Source organism: Tursiops truncatus, chromosome 4 (assembly GCF_011762595.2).
Source record: "Tursiops truncatus isolate mTurTru1 chromosome 4, mTurTru1.mat.Y, whole genome shotgun sequence".
Taxonomy (NCBI): Eukaryota; Metazoa; Chordata; class Mammalia; order Artiodactyla; family Delphinidae; genus Tursiops; species Tursiops truncatus.
This window is the reverse complement of record NC_047037.1, coordinates 129,213,372-129,235,219: the sequence shown is the minus strand read 5'-3', so window position 1 is coordinate 129,235,219 and position 21,848 is coordinate 129,213,372.

Genomic DNA, 21,848 nt, shown 5'->3' with positions numbered 1-21,848 from the left:
CCAAAACAGGACAGGGAAAAAATGTAACTATTTCTGTGTAATATAACTGATGTGGGGAAAAGGTTGATAACTTTTATTGTAGATTATGGGGTACACCCTATGGATGGTGTTCTTGGAATACAGCAATGTCTGGCAATGTTCGTAACACTCAAGAATTCTGTGAGTCAGTATTCTCTAGAGATTACCTCCATTTGCTGATTGTCAGAAAGGGACAAATGACATTGACTGATCTTTCTCAACTTCTCTCCAACTCTCATCTCATCTCATCTCCACCAAACACAGGATTGAACTAAACCAGTCAAATAAAGCAAACCAGTCTTATGATGGCCTCAGAATGGATGATGACATTTTTAGCTAATGAATGCTTAAAACAAATGACTACATAGTCTCTAGAACTTGTGAGGAGATCAATATCATTCCAAACGCCAAAAAAACTTTGGAAATGCTGAGTTGTATTAGGGAATTGGAACTGAGAGGAACATGGACTTTAGAAATTGTTTCTGTGGATTGTTTCACTCTAAAATTCTTCCAGAGATTCAAGTAGTGAGTGAAGAATTTCTTTTAATTTATTATAGTTATTGTCCTGCTTTTCCTTCTTTAATTTAATGTATACAACAGTAAGACTGGGTCTCTTGCAGTTTTCATATTTATGTAAATTACAGAACTTTAGGGAAGAAAAAAAATCTAAATATCCAAATCATCTTATGGTGCTAATCTATAGAGTTGTAAGAAAAAAAAAACTAGCATAATTAAAATTACACTAAACTACTTACGTATCACTTACACTGAAGGAATGAAAGATAATCTTGGTATTTTAATAGGGTTAAATATTATCAATGCTATTATTAGCTTTTTCTATGCAGTCATCAGGAAAACCTAAATTGAGAATCTAGTTAAGTCATTTCTTTCTGTTTTTCTTAAATCTTTTAGCAATAGTATCCTTGGATATTCTAAGGGGAAACCTAATAAAGCTTATTATGTTGTTGGATCAATACAAGACAAAGAGCCAAGTATATTATAAAAGACAGTAGACAGAAAGGATATTCAGTAATTGTAGTCAATTTCTTACAGTCTGTGTTCAAGGCTCACCATGGTGTATAGATGCAATCTACCCTCTACAATTTGTTTAAAAAATCATTTGGAAGCTCATGAGTACAGAAGCAAAAGAAAACAATGTTTTAGTCATTGGGACTAAAAAGCAACAAACTTAAAAACAGATTTTGTTTGAATCACACTAAAGAAAGACCTGGATTTCATGAAGATTACAGGAGACTATATCTTCTCAGAGGAGACAATATTTAAGGGATGGGTGAACATTGAAAGATGAAACTTCATCCAATGAGAGAAAACCTTGTACTTTTTTGCTAAAAGAGGTCTAGGCAAGACATTGTTAAAGAAAAAGAGAACAAGTTCAAGCAGAGTGTTGCCTTTCATTTAGCATTGCACAGCTTTTAAATGGAACTGTCCTTCCAAACTGATCAAAAAAATTGGTGATTAATTTAGCCCCCTAGCCTTGAAAATTCAACCATCTACTTTATTAGAGTATTGACAAATGTAACTAATTGCATAGCTGTCATAGGTTAACTAAAAAGAGTTCTGAGACTACATGAAGGAATTACTTTGCCCATGCAGAAATTTATCAATGAGTGAAAAATGAAGGTGTGCATATATAATGCACAGCTTTTTCTGTATAGGGCTTCAATGTCACTCCATCTCTACACTCCAGAAATAGATTTATAATATAATCAATGGAAGGCAGAAGCCAAGTAACACTGCTGGTGGCAGACTGTCAAATCAGAAATTCATTTATAAGTGTGACAAGTCCTCCATCTCAGAACTCCTGGGGGGAAAGGCATGATTGACAGCAATTACTCTATGGCCATCAATGCCTTCTGTGTGGCTCCCTCAAGCCCTCCTCCCTTGGACCAAGACATAAAGTCTACTGGAAACATTTTTCACACAGACTTAAGAAAATGATTTCTGCTTTTCCCACACAACACAAAGGGTCGGTATATTCTGGGCTCTATTCCATATTCCTTCTTCATAGGTAACAACACTCACTGCCTTGCTGACAGCTTGATGATAGGCTACCTGACTTCCTGATATTAGGAAAATTTCCTCTTCTACTCTGGCTATTTGGCATGTTTACCTTTACACTAGTACATTAAGAACAAACTAAATTCTGTTTTAATACTAGTTCAGATGCAGTTTTGTTAATTATGTAATAAACAAAATCAGATAAACTGAATTGATTACAATAGAAATCAGATCAATTGTTGAGTGCCTAAAGTTATAAAATAACTTACAATATATGATATGTATTAGAACATATATTTACAGTATATAGTATTTAATTCTCTCAAGGATGAAAATTAGTGAGTTAAAGTATAAGAATAAAGCTGATCTGTACCCATTATCACCAAGTTGATTGGGGAGATTGAACCTTCCTCCAAATTTTACTTGGTTCTCCATCAATAAAATAGACATTAATTGGGACCTGCAATCATCTAACCACACTAGATCTTGGAAGTATAGTGAAGAGTAGGAGGTGGTGATTACCTTCAAAGTTAAATTCTTCTAGAGTCTTAAGAATAAATCTGATATTTATTTCCAAATTTCTGAAATTTCTAGATGTGTGGGTATGTGCTTGCATAAAATTCCTTAATAACTAAGACCACAATTACAAAATTCACATATTTATGCCCGAATTTATGTCTGTTGAGCACTTAAAAATGTTCTGGTTGGGATGATAAATTAACTATGTTGTCACCCTTCCAGGAAAGCGAATGCAGAGGAAGTCTTCTTTCAGTAGTTTTCTCTGAGTAGGATACTCGAATGGCATAATTAGCAGTAAACAAGTTAATTAGTTGCATTAGACACAGATTTCTTTTTGTGCAACCTCTTTACTTTCCATGAAAAACATTAAAGAAGAGCCAAAAAGCCCAGTAAATCTACCATATTTCCATGTCTCTGGAAGAATCATGACATTAAAAAAGAAAATGAGTTCCTGATACATAATTATTTTATCCAAATTCCCAGTGGTTCCACTTTCTTTGTTTTTAACATCTTTATTGGAGTATAACTGTTTATAATGGTATGTTTTAGTTTCTGCTGTATAACAAGGTGAATCAGCTATACATATACATATATCCCCACATATCCTCCCTCTTGTGTCTCCCTCCCATCCTCCCTATCCCACCACTCTAGGTGGTCACAAAGCACCAAGCTGATCTCCCTGTGCTATGCAGCTGCTTCCCACTACCTATTTTACATTTGGTAGTGTATATATGTCCATGCTACTCTCTCACTTCATCCCAGCTTACCCTTCCTCCTCCCCATGTCCTTAAGTCCATTCTCTATGTCTGCATCTTTATCCTGTCCTGCCCCTAGACGTTTCAGAACCTCTCTTTTTTTTAGGTTCCATACATATGTGTTAGCATACGGTATTTGTTTTTCTCTTTCTGACTTACTTCACTCTGCATGGCAGACTCTAGGTACATCCACCTCACTACAAATAACTCAATTTCATTCCTTTTTATGGCTGAGTAATATGGTATATGCCCAGTGGTGGGATTGCTGGCTCATATGGTAGTTCTATTTTCAGTTTTTTAAGGAGCCTCCATACTTTTCTCCATAGTGGCTGTATCAATTTACATGCCCACCAACAGTTCAAGAGGGCTCCCTTTTCTCCTCACCCTCTCCAGCATTTATTGTTTGTAGATTTCTTGATGATGACCATTCTGACTGGTGTGAGGTGATACCTCATTGGAGTTTTGATTTGGATTTCTCTAACAATTAGTGATGTTGAGAAGCCTTTCATGTGCTTCTTGGCCATCTGTATATCTTCTTTGAAGAAATGTCTGTTTAGGTCTTCTGCCCATTTTTAGATTGGGTTGTTTGTTTTTTTGATATTGAGCTGCATGAGCTGCTTGTAAATTTTGGAGATTAATCCTTTGTCAGTTGATTCATTTGCAAATATTTTCTCCCATTTAGAGTTGTTGTTTCATCTTGTTTATGGTATCCTTTGCTGTGCAAAAGTTTTTAAGTTTCATTAGGTCCCATTTGTTTATGTTTGTTTTTATTGCCATTTCTCTAGGAGGTTGGTCAAAAAGAATCTTGCTATGATTTATGTGTTGCTATGGTAGAGTGTTCTGCCTATGTTTTCCTCTAAGAGTTTTACATAGTCTGGCCTTATGTTTAGATCTTTAATCCATTTTGAGTTTATTTTTGTGTGTGGTGTTAGGGAGTGTTCTAATTTCATTCTTTTACATGTAGCTGTCCAGTTTTCCCAGCACCACTTATTGAAGAGGCTGTCTTTTCTCCATTGTATATGCTTGCCTCCTTTATCAAAAATAAAGTGACCATATGTGCATGTGTTTATCTCTGGGATTTCTATACTGTTCCATTGATCTATATTTCTGTTTTTGTGTCAGTACCATACTTTCTTCATTATTGTAGCTTTGTAGTAGAGTCCAAAGTCCGGGAGCCTGACTCTTCCAGTTCCGTTTTTCTTTCTCAAGATTGCTTTGGCTCTTCAGGGTCTTTTGTGTTTCCATATGAATTGTGAATTTTTTTGTTCTAGTTCTGTGAAAAATGCCATGGGTAGCTTGATAGGGATTGCATGGAATCTGTAGATTGCTTTGGGTAGTAGAGTCATTTTCACAATGTTGATTCTTCCAATCCAAGAACATGGTATATCTCTCCATCTCTTTTTATAGTCTTTAATTTCTTTCATCAGTGTCTTATAGTTTTCTGTATACAGGTCTTTTGTCTCCTTAGGTAGGTTTATTCCTAGGTATTTTATTCTTTTTGTTGCAATGGTAAATGGGAGTGTTTCCTTAATTTCTCTTTCAGATATTTCATCATTAGTGTATAGGAATGTAAGAGATTTCTGTGCATTAATTTTGTATCCTGCTACTTTACCTAATTCATTGATTAGCTCTAGTAGTTTTCTGGTGACATCTTTAGGATTCTCTCTGTATAGTATCATGTCAGCTGCATACAGTGACAGCTTTACTTCTTCTTTTTTGATTTGGATTCCTTTTATTTCTTTTTCACCTCTGATTGCTGTGGCTAAACTTCCAAAACTATGTTGAATAATAGTGGTGAGAGTGGAGAACCTTGTCTTGCTCCTGATCTTAGTGGAAATGGTTTCAGTTTTTCACCATTGAGAATGATGTTGGCTGTCGATTTTTCCTCTTTGGCCTTTATTATGTTGAGGTAAATTCCCTTTATGCGTACTTTCTGGAGGGTTTTTATCATAAATGGCTGTTGAATTTTGTCGAAGGTGTTTCTGCATGTATTGAGAAGATCATATGGTTTTTCTCCTTCAATTTGTTAATATGGTGTATCACATTGATTGATTTGGGTATGTTGAAGAATCCTTGCATTCCTGGGATAAACCCCACTTGGTCATGTTGTATAATCCTTTTAATGTGCTGTTGGATTCTGTTTGCTAGTATTTTGTTGAGGATTTTTGCATCTATGTTCAGCAGTGATATTGACTTGTAGTTTTGTTTCTTTGTGATGTCTTTGTCTGGTTTTGGTATCAGGGTGATGGTGGCCTTGTAGAATGAGTTTGGTAGTGTTCCTCCCTCTGCTATATTTTGGAAGAGTTTGAGAAGGATAGGTATTAGCTCTTCTCTAAATGTTTGATAGAATTCACCTGTGAAGCCATCTGGTCCTGGGCTTTTGTTTGTCTAAAGATTTTTAATCACAGTCTCAATTTCAGTGCTTGTGATTGGTCTGTTTATATTTTCTATTTCTTCCTGGTTCAGTCTCGGAAGGTTGTGCTTTTCTAAGAATTTGTCCATTTCTTCCAGGTTGTCCATTTGATTGGCATAGAGTTGCTTATAGTAATCTCTCATGACCCTTTGTATTTCTGCAGTGCCAGTTGTTACTTCTCCTTTTAATTTTCTAGCTCTATTGATTTGAGTCTTCACCCTTTTTTTCTTCGTGAGTCTGGGGAATGATTTATCAATTTTGTTTATCTTCTCAAAGAACCAGCTTTTAGTTTTATTGATCTTTACTATTCTTTTCTTCATTTCTTTTTCATTTATTTCTGATCTGATCTTTATGACTTCTTTCCTTCTGATAATTTTGGGTGTTTTTTGTTCTTCTTTCTTTAATTGCTTTAGGTATAAGGTTAGGTTGTTTATTTGAGACTTTTCTTGTTTCTTGCAGTAGGATAGTATTGCTATAAACTTTCCTCTTAGAACTGCTTTTGCTGAATTCCATAGGTTTTGGGTCATTGTATTTTCACTGTCATTTGTTTCTAGGTATTTTTTGATTTCTTCAGTGATCTCTTGGTTATTAAGTAGTGTATTGTTTAGCCTCCATGTGTTTGTATTTTTTACAGAGTTTTTCCTGTAATTGATATCTAGTCTCATAGCATTGTCATCGGAAAAAATACTTGATGCGATTTCAATTTTCTTGAATTTACCAAGGCTTGACTTGTGTGCCAAGATATGATCTATGCTTGAGAATGTTCCATGAGCACTTGACAACAAAGTGTATTCTGTTGTAAAACTTATTTTTTAATTCAGCTAATTCACTGATGTTAGCTTAACCCTTTCTGGTTAACCTGAATTATTTATCTAACCACCAAGTGACTAAATTATTAGGATATCTCCCTTCCAGTAGAAGGCTTCTTTCCCTTCTCAATTTGTTTTCCTCTACTACCTTCTGTGTCTAATACAGAGGGGAAATCAAACAAATAAGAAAAAGGAGGAGGAAGAGAACCCGGAGGAAACATTAGAAGAAATAGAAAGGAAAGAGAGAGAAGAGTCATCACCAGTGACAACATACTGTCACTGGTGCATTATCTATATCAGGGCTATCATATACGGCTCCAGGAGATGCACTGTAGAACTCCAGAGGTAACCATTCACATGGATTACACTTTGAGTGGTTGCCCCCTGGGGTTGTCCAAGGCTGTGGCCCTAAGAGTAGTATAATTGTAATTCACATTACACACATGCAAAGATGTGCCTCTCAAGGATATCCATAATCAATAGTCTTGTGCTCATGTCATCTGGTTCAATTTCCTTGATCCCTTATATTGTATTGCATGCTAGGTCCGAGTACAATGATGTGGTATGTATATATATTAAGGATAGCTGCCCTCTAACATGCTTCTGTGTGTTGCTTTTCTGGGCCATTTACATAGACCAGCTTTCATTTACAACCTGAGTATAAGGGGGAGAATTGGATGTGCTAATAAGCAAAGGAGGTGCATTAATTGATGTAGAATAATAAGAAATAGTGACATGAAATAGGTTTGATTACACTAAGTGCTACTGAGATAAAAGTAGAAATTATTCCACCCATATCCTAAAGAAACATTAAAAATTAAAAAGCACGTATTATTTTCTCCACAGTAAAACAATTACTCTTTATGCTATATATTTAAGTTTCGTAACTGCTGCTAATGCAGTTGTTTACACCTTTACTGTCGCTTTCATACCAAGACACACCATGAATAGGAATAGATTTGCTTTGCAATATGCGCAAGAACCTTAGCAGTGAGTCTGCACAATGCCTTGGAAGTCTGTGCATTGTATTGCATTGAGCCAAGTGAAGGGAACATTTCAGAGTAGGCTTATTTAATTAACCATAATGGACATTTTGGTTACAGTTAAATCATAATCATCAGCACCAGCTGCTCAAATTGTAGCCATTCAGAATACATTTGTGGAGTTCCTACTGTGTACCTAGGACAAAACTTGCTTTTGGTGATGCTCTAGGATTTCACATGTTGAGAGGGCTGTGCCTTTTAGAAAATTACTTCATAATGTTGTGGAATGACAAACCAGTGCCCTTAAAGAGTAAATGCACCTTCAGAAAGTATTTCTCTCACCTTTCTCCATAAGAAATTTCAAATAATGGTGGTCATGAGCACTTACCTAACACTGACTTCATAATTCCACTATTTTTCATATAATCATTGCAACCACAAGGATCCTTTCATTCTCTTTCAGATGCAACAAAAGGAAAATGCATCTTATTCCAATAAACTCAAAAGTTGTAGCTACCCAAGCCTAAAACTTATACATGTATGTATATATATAAATTTTAGAAATTATAATAAATTTATATTATGTATATATAACTTACATTAAGTTGGTTTCCAATTAACAAATTAATCAAATTCCAGAAAGTATATTAAATTATTTTATTAAAACTTGAAACTTATTTTTCCCTATCAACAATGTTATAAATTAGCAGTTCTAATTTAGGAAGATTATGTTCTTAAATCTGAATATAAAGCAAAAATTGTATATAATCAGTTGAAAAAAATCCCATGAATGACCCAAATATATGGTTTTGCAATATATAATCCAGTCCATTAACATGTGTAAATATTATATTTATAGTATTGTGAGTATGTAGTTCTATGGAGAGAGCTCATAAACAGAAATTAATTTATTTAAGAGTTTTCTGATTAAAACATTTCAACAACACGGGGAGGGGGAGGGGGAAGGGTAAGCTGGGACAAAGTGAGAGAGTGGCATGGACTACCAAATATATATATATTTGGTATATATATACTACCAATATAGTGGTATATACTATATGGTATATATGGTATATATATATACTACCAATATATACACTACCAAATGGAAAATAGATAGCTCGTGGGAAGCAGCCACATAGCACAGGTAGATCAGCTCCCATGATTTGTGTCCACCTAGAGAGGTGGGATAGGGAGTGTGGGAGGGAGATGCAAGAGGGAGGAAATATGGGGATGTATGTATATGTAGCTGATTCACCTTGTTATACAACAGAAGCTAACACAACATTGTAAAGCAATTATACTCCAATAAAGATGTTAAAAAATAATGTTAGAAGACAAACATGAAAGAAATCTGCTATGAAGTAGAAAACAAAAACATTTCAACAAATATATCAAAATTTCAACTTGTCAGTTCTTCCTATTTATGGTTATTTTCATCCTCTCCTGTATAGTGTTTTATCAGGCCTCCAACTCTTCATTATTTAATCTTTCTCCAGGGCTTTCAACTGCTTTTACTAGACTAATACAAAACTATCACTAATCAGTTACCTACTCACCTGAAGAATGAATTTCCCTTCTTCACCAAGGCTGAAAACTCATTAAAATCCTTGATGCTTCCTTTTCAAAGGGTCGACATCATTCATTTATCCTTTCAACCTTATCAATTTACCTGAACCATGCTATTTAAATTGTTCCCTCTCCCTTCTCTAATTTTCTCTCCCCCAACCTTTCCCTTTCCTTCTCCATCTCTCCCCCATATTTGTGTAGAACTGAATCTGATAGGCCTAGGCTGGAATTCAATAGGAGTTATAACACTCACTGAAGTAACTATTCCATTTGTGTAAAGCAGTGTTCTTTTCCCAGTTGCTGGTACCAAGAAATAACCCCCCAACCCTTTTTTTTACTATCTCTGCTCCTGGGAGCAGATATAGGCAGGGAAAATTCTAGTAGGAAGAAGAGTCTCCAGCATCAGTGTCTCACAGATTTTTCTGGCTTTCCATCTCACTTAGAATAAAATTTCACCTCCTTACCATGTCTTACAAGGTCCCACAGGATCTGGACCCAGTTCCTCTGTTTGACCGGAGCTCACATCACACTTTCTTCCAGATCCCCACAATGACCTACATCTTATTCCTGGACTGTATTCAATTGTTGGCCTCTCAAAACTTTCGCACTAACTATTCCAGCTGCTTCTCAGCTCCAGGGTCCCCTACTCCGAAAGGTCTCCTCAGACCAACCAATTTAAATTTGGTCCCCATCCTCCTCAGCTATTATTCTATAACTCTGTTTACTTCCTTCCTACCACGATCTGCACCTCTTTTAAACTGACCAGTTATTTAGAATCCATATCCCTCAACTAGAATACATATCTCCCTAAAGTGTGGGTCTTTTTTGACTGCAGTTTCCTAGAACCTGGGATCTGTAAAAGAGGTATCTACTAAACATTTGTTGAGTAAAAACATATGGTGAATAAGATGACTCTTCTAACTTGGACGTTCATCATGTTGTACATCTTAACTTACATCATTCCCTGGGCCCTCCCACTGAAAACATCAATCTCAAATATGGCAAAAGGAGACTTATGTGAGCATGTCACTCAGCTTGCCTGTTCCACCTAGCAATCTTCATTTATCTATGAGTTCCACAAAAATTTAACTTTTGAGGACTAAACGTAGCCTGTAGGCAGGACAAATTCTTAGCAAACACTGGAGGTTTTATAATTAACCTCGCAAAATTCCTTGGCGTGCAAATAAATTGTAATCTCCCCACTAGCTCCCTTGTGCCTCTATACATTTCTACATACTTTCCTCTACTCAGCACCCATGTTGAGCCTTTATTCATAAACCTCCACTGTCCATGTCCCTCCTCTGCTCAAAACCTCTATCAAATAAAAAACAAATCTGGACTTAAGAAAAAACAATTTTCAAAAAGACGATTGCACTAAAGGAAGGGGGATACTGCTATAGAGGGAGGGGGCTGCTACTGAAACAGGGAGAAAGCCCAGACCATGAGGTATGCAAAGAAATCAAAGTCAAGCAGAAAACGGCTTTTCTTTTTGAAAAGGAATAAATCAGGCAAGAAAGAGGCAGGCCTGAGAGAGTGGGATGAGCAGATAGTTTGATGGGACAGCTGAGCGGAAGATGTCTTTCCTTGTGAGCAATTTTCAGGAGAGATCATTAAGAAGAGATTGTTCTGAATTCCTATGTTTGTTTTGCCTTAGGGGTGAGTCCATGTGATGAAGAGAGAAACTTTAAAGTTTGGTCAACAGACATTTTGTTCCAATTGGTCAGAGGGGACAAATAGTTCAGCAAATCATTTATGAGACAAGGAATGAGAATGGAGAGGGTCAGTATCTGGCCTTTCCCTAAGTAAACAAAGACATCATCCCTGAGTCTTACCTTAGTCATGAGGAGAAGTAAGCCATTCTTTGCAGTAAGCCTTTTCCCAGGATACAAAAGAAGAGGGATTTCTTGAACCATTGCTGATTTCCACGAACACACGGCTCAGGTTAAGTTTAACATGGTCACTTCCAGTGGCTTTCTAATTCACCCAAAGTAACACCTAGTATATTTCAGTGGTCTACAAGACCCTACGTGATCTGACTTGCACCAACTATCTGAGTTATCTCTATCCCATCCCACTTGTGCTCACTGGCCTCTTCAGGCTCCATGCTAGGCATGTTCCCCCTCCAAGACTTCTGGGCTTGCTCACCCTCTGCCTGGACCGCTCTTCTCCAAGATATCTACACAGCTTTCTCCCTCATTGCTTTCGGATGTCTACTTAAATGTCATCATTTCACAAAGCCTATCTTGACCACCTTTACATAATAAAAGAATTACTCTTCCTCATAACAACTCATCCCTCCAAGCTCCTCATCCTGCTACCTTTCACTCCATGGCACTTATCACAATTATAGGCCTTGGCTTGAGTTGGTTTCTACTCCCTTCACTAAAATGTAAGCTCAAGTAGGCAGGGACTTTGTCTCTTTTATTCCCTACTGTACTATTATTACCTTTAATTATTTGTTAGATGACTGAATGACCTAACAAAAGACTGAATGAATGAATGAATAAGACTATACAGTATTATCGCAGACTAGGAAACTTCGCTGAAAAAAAAACAGTAGTGTTTAAGAAGTGGTTTCTCTTAGGAGCCTATGGAAAATTAGAACCAAAGTGAGGAACCCTAAAGCGAAGAGAGTCATCAAGCCCTGCACTCAATTCCTAGCACTAGAAATCACCAAAGAAATCCAATTAAAATTTAAATGAAACTGGTAACAAAATTGATTCAAGTTTCTGATGTTCTACCAGTCTGTGGTATCTCATAGGCAGGACCCATGGAATGGACCTGACCTACTGAAAAGGTATAATGCACATATAGGCTAAAGATGGAAATGTTAAATATATTGAAAACAAAAAGAGGGAATAGTAATTAATTATGTTGTTAGAATAAACACATGGTTTGTGTTCCAAGTCTAAGTAGACTAGATTAATCAAATGTCACACTGACATTTCTAATAATGGTGGCACTGGGCAAATTCCATTAGTGAACTATACCTGTCAAGAGAAAAGTAACAGAAGATCAATTAAATACACAGGAAATTATCTTCCCCCCAGATAGTCCATGGATCTTCTCATTTGTGGTGGTGCTTGGATCCTTTGAAAATTAGCTAGGTGTTTGCATAAGATTAATAACTACTGTTCTTCCTTGCACCCCTAAATAACTTTATGTTGCTTAACACCCTAGAGTTATCTAATATCTTTGAGAAAGAGAGGCTTTCAATGGTAAGAGCAAATTAAAAATGGCTTAATATGTCAGAAAGGATCATGGCATTCTAACACAAAGTCCTCCGTATTAATAAACGCACTTGCAATGTTCCCAAGATTAATGAGAAATATCTTGGCAGAATTCACTTGAGCAATGGATTTGCATGGTTATACTTATAGATCATCTTAAAATCGCCTGCTTGAATGCAGACAATGATATCATAAATATGTATTTGAAACAAAATTTAAATTTTAAGGAATCAATATCCATCCATTAAAGAGGAGGAAACAAATGCATTACAATGAATCTCAGGTAAATGAAAAGGGCTGAATCTAGAGCTATGAGTCTCTTTATATTTGTGACTTTGAGGATATTATTATTCAAAGCAAGGCTATACCTCAATTGATTCCTTCGGAGGCACTCTTATATGACAGTTTAGTGGGAGTGAGTTCAATTCTTATATACCAATTCTCCTAGAACTGAGAAATCTCAGGTTAAAATCCCTAGAGCAAATGTAGGATTTTGCTCTAAGATGTGCTAGATAGGAAGGCTGGACTGGCAAGTGCTCTGTAGAAGTTGCCAGATTTTATCATCCACGGACAAACGGAGTCATCACTGCTCTGTTCAGGTCCTTCTGGTCTCACAGGGAACCAGATTAATTGTAGAGATGTTCCAGAAGTGTCTTCTGTGAAGATTTCTTTTCTAAAAAGAAAACAGTGAAAGAAGCCAGACACAGAGATGGGTATAAGTATTATTCCATTTTTATAAAGTTCTAGAACATCAAAATAAGAGTGCAGTTGGGTTGAAGGTGCCCTCCCCCCAAAATATGTTCACATTCTAAGCCCCAGAATCTTTAAATGTGACTTTTTAATTTTTTTGGAAAAAGGGTCTTTATAGATATAATTAAAGGTCTTGAAATGAGATTTATCTTGGATTTTCCAAACAGGCTCTAAATCCAATGACAAATGTCCATATAAGAGGCACACAGGGGAGAGACAGAAAGAATAGGCCATGTGACGATGGAGGCAGAGATGGGAGTGATACAGCCATAAGCCAAGGGAAGCCTGGAGCCACCAGAGACAAGAGGAGGCCAGGGAGGATCCTCCCCTAGTGCCTTCAGAGGGAGTACAGTACTGACAATGCCTTAATTTTGGACTTCAGTCTTTGCAGGAGTATGATATGTCTGGAAACCAAAGTAAAATAATACAAAATGATGTAATTTTCTAAAAGTGAAAATAAATCCTCAAAGTGAATTCTAATCTATTGAGCAGGCTGAGTATATCCTGATAGAAGGATTTAGGCCAAGTCTCTCTTTAGAAAATGGTATGCTACCAATGTTTTGTTAAGTAGAATTTTTAAAAATATAATTACACATCTTAAAATGGACTAGAAAAATTTCATGTCAGAGGGAATCATTTCTGAACTGGTTGTGACTTGACCATACATTCCACGTTTTTCTTGTTGCAATTCGATGATAATTACTAAAACCATATGTTTTAGTAATTATTGCCAAATTATTATTTGTCCTGAGTAGGATTTATTTGAAGACTTGTTTGTTTACTTTTTTCTTACATGACACTTCTCATATTCTGCTCATGAGATAAAAGTACCTTTTGAGATAAAAATCAGACAACTTGGGAAGATCTTTGATTTATAACCTTTTTTCTTCATTTTCTCTTTGGCATTACACTCTAATTTACTAAAACATATCTAAATTTTAGAGTTGAAACTCACAAAATTTCAAACATTTAAGGCATTGTCAAAAATAATGTATTAGATGTGTGTGAAATAGATGTGTATTAGATAGTATTAATTAAGCAATGGACAGTCCATATTTAATCTTTATATCTGTAAATCATACTAGAAGTAGACAAGATAAACAACTACAGATACTAAAATGAGTGCATACTTAAATTAAAATGAAAATTCAAAAGATTTCCTATGTCTGAAATGTTTCATTAAATAGAAATGTCTCATAGCCCATAAATCTCTGAATTTTCAAAAAAAATCTGCTATTTAATTATGTAATGGTATTTAAAAGTAACCTAGGTAAAAATACAATGCTACCAAATAACAGACACAGCACATGTATGAGAAGATGGAGGTAGACATTTTTATCCATTATTGATAGAATAAACAACTACAAAACAAAACTACTACTAAACAATTACTACAAAATATAGCAACTACTACATAAGTTAGGGCAACCTCTATGGAGGGCCACTTGTCAATGTCTGCTAGAAATACAAATGCATTTGTACTGACGTAGTAGGATTTATTGTTAAGCTTTAGAAAAGGTAAGATGCATAACAATCCCTATAATATACTATTTTTTCAAAAAGAATGGTCAGGGCCCCAGTTGTTTGCTTATAAGACTTGATTGGTAAGGTAATGGGTAACAGGATAGGAAAAACATTTTCCTGTATACCCTTTGGTGTCTTCTGAATTTTGAACCATATGACTGTGTTATGTATTCAAAGTAAAGAAAATCAAAATTATAAGAAAGATAGCCTAAGTAACAGATTAGTGGAAGTTATTATAGAATTATTAAATAGATCCAGTATGCATAGGAATTTAGTATAATATAACTGTGACCTTATATATAAAAGACAGACTAGTCAATAAAAGTGGTTGGAAAAATGTAAACCAAGACCCTATTTCACTAATTTCACCAAGTTCATTCTTCATGAATTGGAAAACTTAATGTTAAAAAATAAAACCACAAAAGTACTAGAATAAAATAGGCCTCAAATATGCTTATACTTTTGGGAATAAACAAGACTAAAATTACATGACAATGAAATATCATAGGGAAAAAGACAGATTATGTCAAAATATATGTAGTTAGAGATAAGGATATGTAGCAAAAATCAACAAAATAAAATTTAAAAGCAAACAATAAAAACTGCAAAAATATATGACAAACATTAATGTTTATTCAATAAATTGTTTATCAAGCAGCTACTAAGTACTAAAAAATGAGAAACTGAGGTCAGTGATATTCGCTCAGCCTTTGCCCACATGGAGATCTTTCAAATAATAATAATACAAGTACCGACATGTACACACTGCTATATTTAAAATAGATAACCAAAAAGGACCTACTGTAAAAAAATAAAATATATAAAAAAATTTACACCATGTGGCCTATAGTTGAAGTCAGATTGCCTCAAATATATAATGCCATCTAAATTTGGTGAAGATCTATCTAGCTGTTTTTGTGTGATAGAATAATGGAAACTGAATTTTACTATATAAATTTAGATCGTTGCAGTTGATACATTTCTGTTTTTTAATGGTAGTTTAGCCTTAGTTCTGTACCTAAGTGGATTCAGTGGGAACTAAGAATTTCTCTCCTTAGATACCCTATTATTGAGTTCTTTATTTTGAATCTTGTCTTACTTGGTTGGATTTTGTCAAGTCACATTTTTGCCTAAATTTTTAAGTGAGATTATGACATATGTACAGAACAGTGCACAAATAAGTGTGGAATCTGAACTTTACAAACTGAACATATGCATTTAAGTGTCACCCAAATCAAGATGTGGATCATTGTAAGAACCCCAGAAAACTCTCTCATGCTCCCATCCCAGCCATCACCCTTTCATTAGGAGTAACCAATATTATGACTTCAAACCCCATAGATGAGTTTGTTATTAAAAAAAATAATAATAATCGTAGAACCATACGTTTTGTACACTTTTGTGTCTGCCTTTCATTCATTTGTATTTCTTTTCTTTTCTTTTTCTACTTTTTATTTTATTTTGGAGTATAGTTGATTAACAATGTTGTGATATTTTCAGGTGTACAGCAAAGTTACTCAGTTATACATATACATGTATCTATTCTTTTTCTGTTTTTTTAATTTTTATTTTAGTTAAGTAGAGTTAAATATTATATTAGTTTCAGGTGTACAGCATAGTGATTTGATATTTTTATAAATTATACTCCACATAAAGTGATTATACAATACTGACTATTTTCTCTGTGCTGTACATTACATCCTTATATCTTGTTTTTTTGTTTTGTTTTTATTCTTATTTTTCAACATCTTTACTGGAGTATAATTGCTTTACAATGGTGTGTTAGTTTCTGCTTTGTAACAAGGGGAATCAGCTATGCATATACATATATCCCCATATAGCCTCCCTCTTGTGTCTGCCTCCCACCATCCCTATCATACCCTTCTACATGGTCACAAACCACTGAGCTGATCTCCTTGAGTTATGTGGCAGCTTCCCACTAGCTATCTATTTTACATTTGGTAGTGTATATATGTCAATGCCATTCTCTCACTTCGTCCCAGCTTATCCTTCCTCCTCCCCATGTCCTCAAGTCCATTCTCTATGTCTGTGTCTTTATTCCTGTCCTGCCTCTAGGTTCTTCAGAAACATTTTCTTTTTCTTAGATTACATTTATATGTGTTAGCATATGGTATTTGTTTTTTTCTTTCTAACTCACTTCACTCTGTATGACAGACTCTATGTCCATTCACCTCACTACAAATAACTCAATTTTGTCCCTTTTTATGTCTAAGTAATATTCCATTGTGTATATGAGCCACATCTTCTTTATCCATTCATCTGTCAATGGACTCTTCGGTTGCTTCCATGTCCTGGCTATTGTAAATAGACCTACAATAAACATTGTGGTACATTACTGTTTTTGAATTATGGTTTTCTCAGCGAATAAGCCCAGTAGTGGGATTGCTAGGTCGTATGGTAGTTCTATTTTTAGTTTTTTAAGGAACCTCCATAATGTTCTCCATAGCGGTTGTATCAATTTAAATATCCACCAACAGGACAAGAGGGTACTTTTTTCTCCATACCCTCTCCAGCATTTATTGTTTGTAGACTTTCTGATGCTGGACATTCTGACTGGTGTGAGGTGATACCTCATTGCAGTTTTGATTTTCATTTCTCTAATGATTAGTGATGCTGAGCATCCTTTCATGTGTTTGTTGGCAATCTGTGTATCTTCTTTGGAGAAATGTCTATTTAGCTCTTCTGCCCATTTTTGGATTGGGGTGTTTGTTTATTTGATATTGAGCTGCATGAGCTGCTTGTAAATTTTGGAGACTAATCCACTGTCAGTTGCTTCATTTGCAAATACTTTCTCCCATTCTGAGAGTTGTTGTTTCGTCTTGTTTATGGTTTCCTTTGTTGTGCAAAAGCTTTTAAGTTTCATTAGGTCCCATTTGTTTATTTTTGTTTTTGTTGCCATTTCTCTAGGAGGTAGGTCAAAAAGGATCTTGCTGTAATTTATGTCATAGAGTGTTCTGACTAAGTTTCCCTGTAAGAGTTTTATAGTGTCTCGCCTTCCATTTAGGTTTTAATCTATTTTGAGTTTATTATTGTGTATGATGTTAGCGAGTGTCCTAATTTCATTCTTTTACATGTAGCTGTCCAGTTTTCCCAGCACCACTTATTGAAGAAGCTTTCTTTTCTTCATTTTATATTCTTGCCTCCTTTGTCAAAGATAAGGTGACCATATGTGCATGTGTTTATCTCTGGGCTTTCTATACTTTTCCACTGATCTATATTTCTGTTTTTGTGTCAGTACCATACTCTCTTCATTACTGTAGCTTTGTAGTAGAGTCCGAAGTCTGGGAGCCTGATTCTTCTAGTTCCGTTTTTCTTTCTCAAGATTGATTTGCCTATTCGGGATCTTTTGTGTTTCCATACAAATTGAGAAATTTTTTGCTCTAGCTCTGTGAAAAATGCCACGGGTGATTTGATAGGGATTGCATGGAATCTGTAGTTTGCTTTGGGTAGTAGAGTCATTTTCACAATGTTGATTCTTCCAATCCAAGAACATGGTATATCTCTCCATCTGTTTGTATCATATTTAATTTCTTTCATCAGTGTCTTATAGTTTTCTGCATACAGGTCTTTTTTCTCCTCAGGTAGACTTATTTCTAGGTATTTTATTCTCCTTGTTGCAGTGGTAAATGGGAATGTTTCCTTAATTGCTCTTTCAGATTTTTCATTATTAGTGTATAGGAATGCAAGAGATTTCTGTGCATTAACTTTGTATCCTGCTACTTTACCAAATTCATTGATTAGCTCTAGCAGTTTTCTGGTAGCATCTTTAGGATTCTCTATGTATAGTAACATGTCATCTGCAAAGAGTGACAGTTTTACTGCTTCTTTTACAATTTGGATTCCTTTTGTTTCTTTTCCTTCTCTGATTGCTGTGGTTAAGACTTCCAAAACTATGTTGAATAATAGTGGTGAGAGTGGGCAACATTGTCTCACTTCTGATCTTAGTGGAAATGCTTTCAGTTTTCACAATTGAGAATTAAGCTGTCTGTGGGTTTGTCATATATGGCCTTTATTATGTTGAGGTAATGTCCTCTGTGCCTACTTTTTGGGGAGTTTTTATCATAAATTGGTATTGAATTTCGTCAGTACATTTTCCTGCATCAATTAAGAGGATCATATGGTTTTTCTCCTTCAATTTGTGAATATTGTGTACCGCATTGAATGATTTTCATATATTGAAGGATCCTTGCATTCCTGAGATAAACTCCACTTGATCATGGTGTATGATATTTTTAATGTGCTGTTGGATTCTGTTTGCTAGTATTTTGTTGAGGATTTTTGCATGTATGTTCATCTGTGATATTGGCCTGTAGTTTTCTTTTTTTGTGACATCTTTGTCTGGTTTTGATATCAGGGTGATGGTAGCCTTGTAGAATGAGTTTGGAAGTGTTCCTCCCTCTGATATATTTTGGAAGAGTTTGAGAAGGGTAGGTGTTAGCTCTTCTCTAAATGTTTGATAGAATTTGCCTGTGAAGCCATCTGGTCCTGGGCTTTTGTTTGTTGGAATATTTTTTTTTTTTTTTTTTTTTTTTTTTTTCGGTACGTGGCCCTCTCACTGTTGTGGCCTCTCCCGTTGTGGAGCACAGGCTCCGGACGCGCAGGCTCAGCGGCCATGGCTCATGGGCCCAGCCGCTCCGCGGCATGTGGGATCTTCCCGGACCGGGGCACGAACCCACGTCCCCTGCATCATCAGGCAGACTCTCAACCACTGCGCCACCAGGGAAGCCCTGTTGGAAGATTTTTAATCACAGTTTCAATTTCAGTGCTTGTGATTTGCCTGTTTATATTTTCTATTTCTTCCTGATTCAGTCTCAGAAGGTTGTACATTTCTAAGAATTTGTCCATTTCTTCCAGGTGGTCCATTTTATTGGCATAGAGTTGCTTGTAGTCATCTCTCATGATCCTTTGTATTTCTGCAGTGTCAGTTGTTACTTCTCCTTTTTCATTTCTAATTCTATTGATTTGAGTCTTCTCCCTTTTTTTCTTGCTGAATCTGGCTAATCATTTATCAATTTTGTTTATCTTGTCAAAGAACCAGCTTTTAGTTTTATTGATCTTTGCTATGGTTGCCTTCATTTCTTTTTCATTTATTTCTGATCTGATATTTATGATTTCTTTCCTTCTACTAACTTTGGGTGTTTTCTGTTCTTCTTTCTTTAATTGCTTTAGGTGTAAGGTTAGGTTATTTATTTGAGGTGTTTCTTTTCTTGAGGTAGAATTGTATTGCTATAAACTTCCCTCTTAGAACTGCTTTTGCTGCGTCCCATTGGTTTTGATTTGTGTTTTCTCTGTCATTTGTTTCTAGGTGTTTTTTGATTTCCTCTTTGATTTCTTCAGTGATCTCTTGATCATATAGTAGTGTAATGTTGAACCTTCATGTGTTTATATTTTTTACAGTGTTTTTCCTCTAATTGATACTAGTCTAATAGCATTGTGGTCAGAAAAGATACTTGATAACATTTCAATTTTCCTAAATATACCAAGGCTTGATTTATAAACAAAGATATGATCTATCCTGGAGAATGTTCCACGAGCACTTGAGAAGAAAGTGTATTCTGTTGTTTTTGGATGGAATGTCCTAGAAATATCAATTAAGTCCATCTTCTTTAATGTGTTATTTAAAGCTTGGGTTTCTTATTTATTTTCATTTTGGATGATCTGTCCATTGGTGAAAGTGGCGTGTTAAAGTCCCCTTCTATTATTGTGTTACTGCCGATTTCCCCTTTTACAGCTGTTAGCATTTGCCTTTTGTGGGTGCTTCTATTTTGAGTGCATAAATATTTACAATTGTTATATCTTCTTCTTGGTTTGATCCTTGGATCATTATGGAGTGTCCTTCCTTGTCTTTTATAATAGTCTTTATTTTAAAGTCTATTTTGTCTGATATGAGAATTGCTACTCCAGCTTCTTTTGATTTCCATTTACTTGGAATATCTTTTTCCATACCCTCGCTTTCAGTCTGTATGTGTCCCTAGGTCTGAAGTGTGTCTCCTGTAGACAGCATATATATGGGTCTTATTTTTTTCTCCATTCCTCCAGTCTATGTCTTTTGTTTGAGCATTTAATCCATTTATATTTAAGGTAATTATCACTATGTACTTTCCTATTTTCCTTTTCTTAACTGTTTTGGGTTTGATATTGTAGGTCTTTTCCTTCTCCTATGTTTCCTGCCTAGAGAAGTTCTTTAGCATTTGTTGTAAAGGTGGTTTGGTGGTGCTGAATTCTGTTAGCTTTTGCTTGTCTGTAAAGTTTTTAATTTCTCCGTTGAATCTGAATGAAATCCTTCCTGGGTAGAGTAATCTTGGTTGTAGGATTTTCTCCTTCATCACTTTAAATATGTCCTGCCACTCCCTTCTGGCTTGCAGAGTTTCTCTTGAAAGATCAGCTGTTAACCTTTTGGGAATTCCCTTCTATGTTATTTATTACTTTACCCTTGTTGATATTAATATTTTTTCTCTGTATAATTTTTTTTGTAGTTTGATTAATATGTGTCTTGATGTGTTTCTCCTTGGATTTATGCAGTATGGGACTCTCTGCACTTCCTGGACCTGATTGACTATTTCCTTTCCCATATTAAGGAAGTTTTCAACTATAATCTCTTCAAATATTTTCTCAGTCCCTTTCTCTTTCTCTTCTTCTTCTGGGACCCCTATAATTCGAATGTTGGTGCATTTAATGTTGTCCCAATCATCTCTGATACTGTCCTCAATTCTTTTCATTCTTTTTTCTTTATTCTGCTCTGTGGTAGTTATTTCCACTATCTTATCTTCCAGGTCACTTATCTGTTTTTCTGCCTCAGTTATTCTGCTATTGATTCCTTCTAGAGAATTTTTAATTTCATGTATCATGTTGTTCTTCATTGTTTTTTGCTCTTTAGTTCTTCTAGGTCCTTGTTAAAGGTGTCTTGTATTTTTTCCATTCTATTTCAAAGATTTTGGATCATCTTTACTATCATTACTCTGAATCCTTTTTCAGGTAGACTGCTTATTTCCTCTTCATTTGTTTGGTCTGTTGCGTTTTTAAGTTGCTCCTTCATCTGCTGTGTATTTATCTGTCTTCTCATTTTGCTTAACTTACTGTGTTTGGGGGTCTCCTTTTCACAGGCTGCAGGTTCATAGTTCCTGTTGTTTTTCATGTCTACCCCCAGTGCTTAAGGTTGGTTCAGTGGGTTGTGTAGGCTTCCTGATGGAGGGGACTGGTGCCTGTGTTCTGGTGGATAAGGCTGGATCATGTCTTTC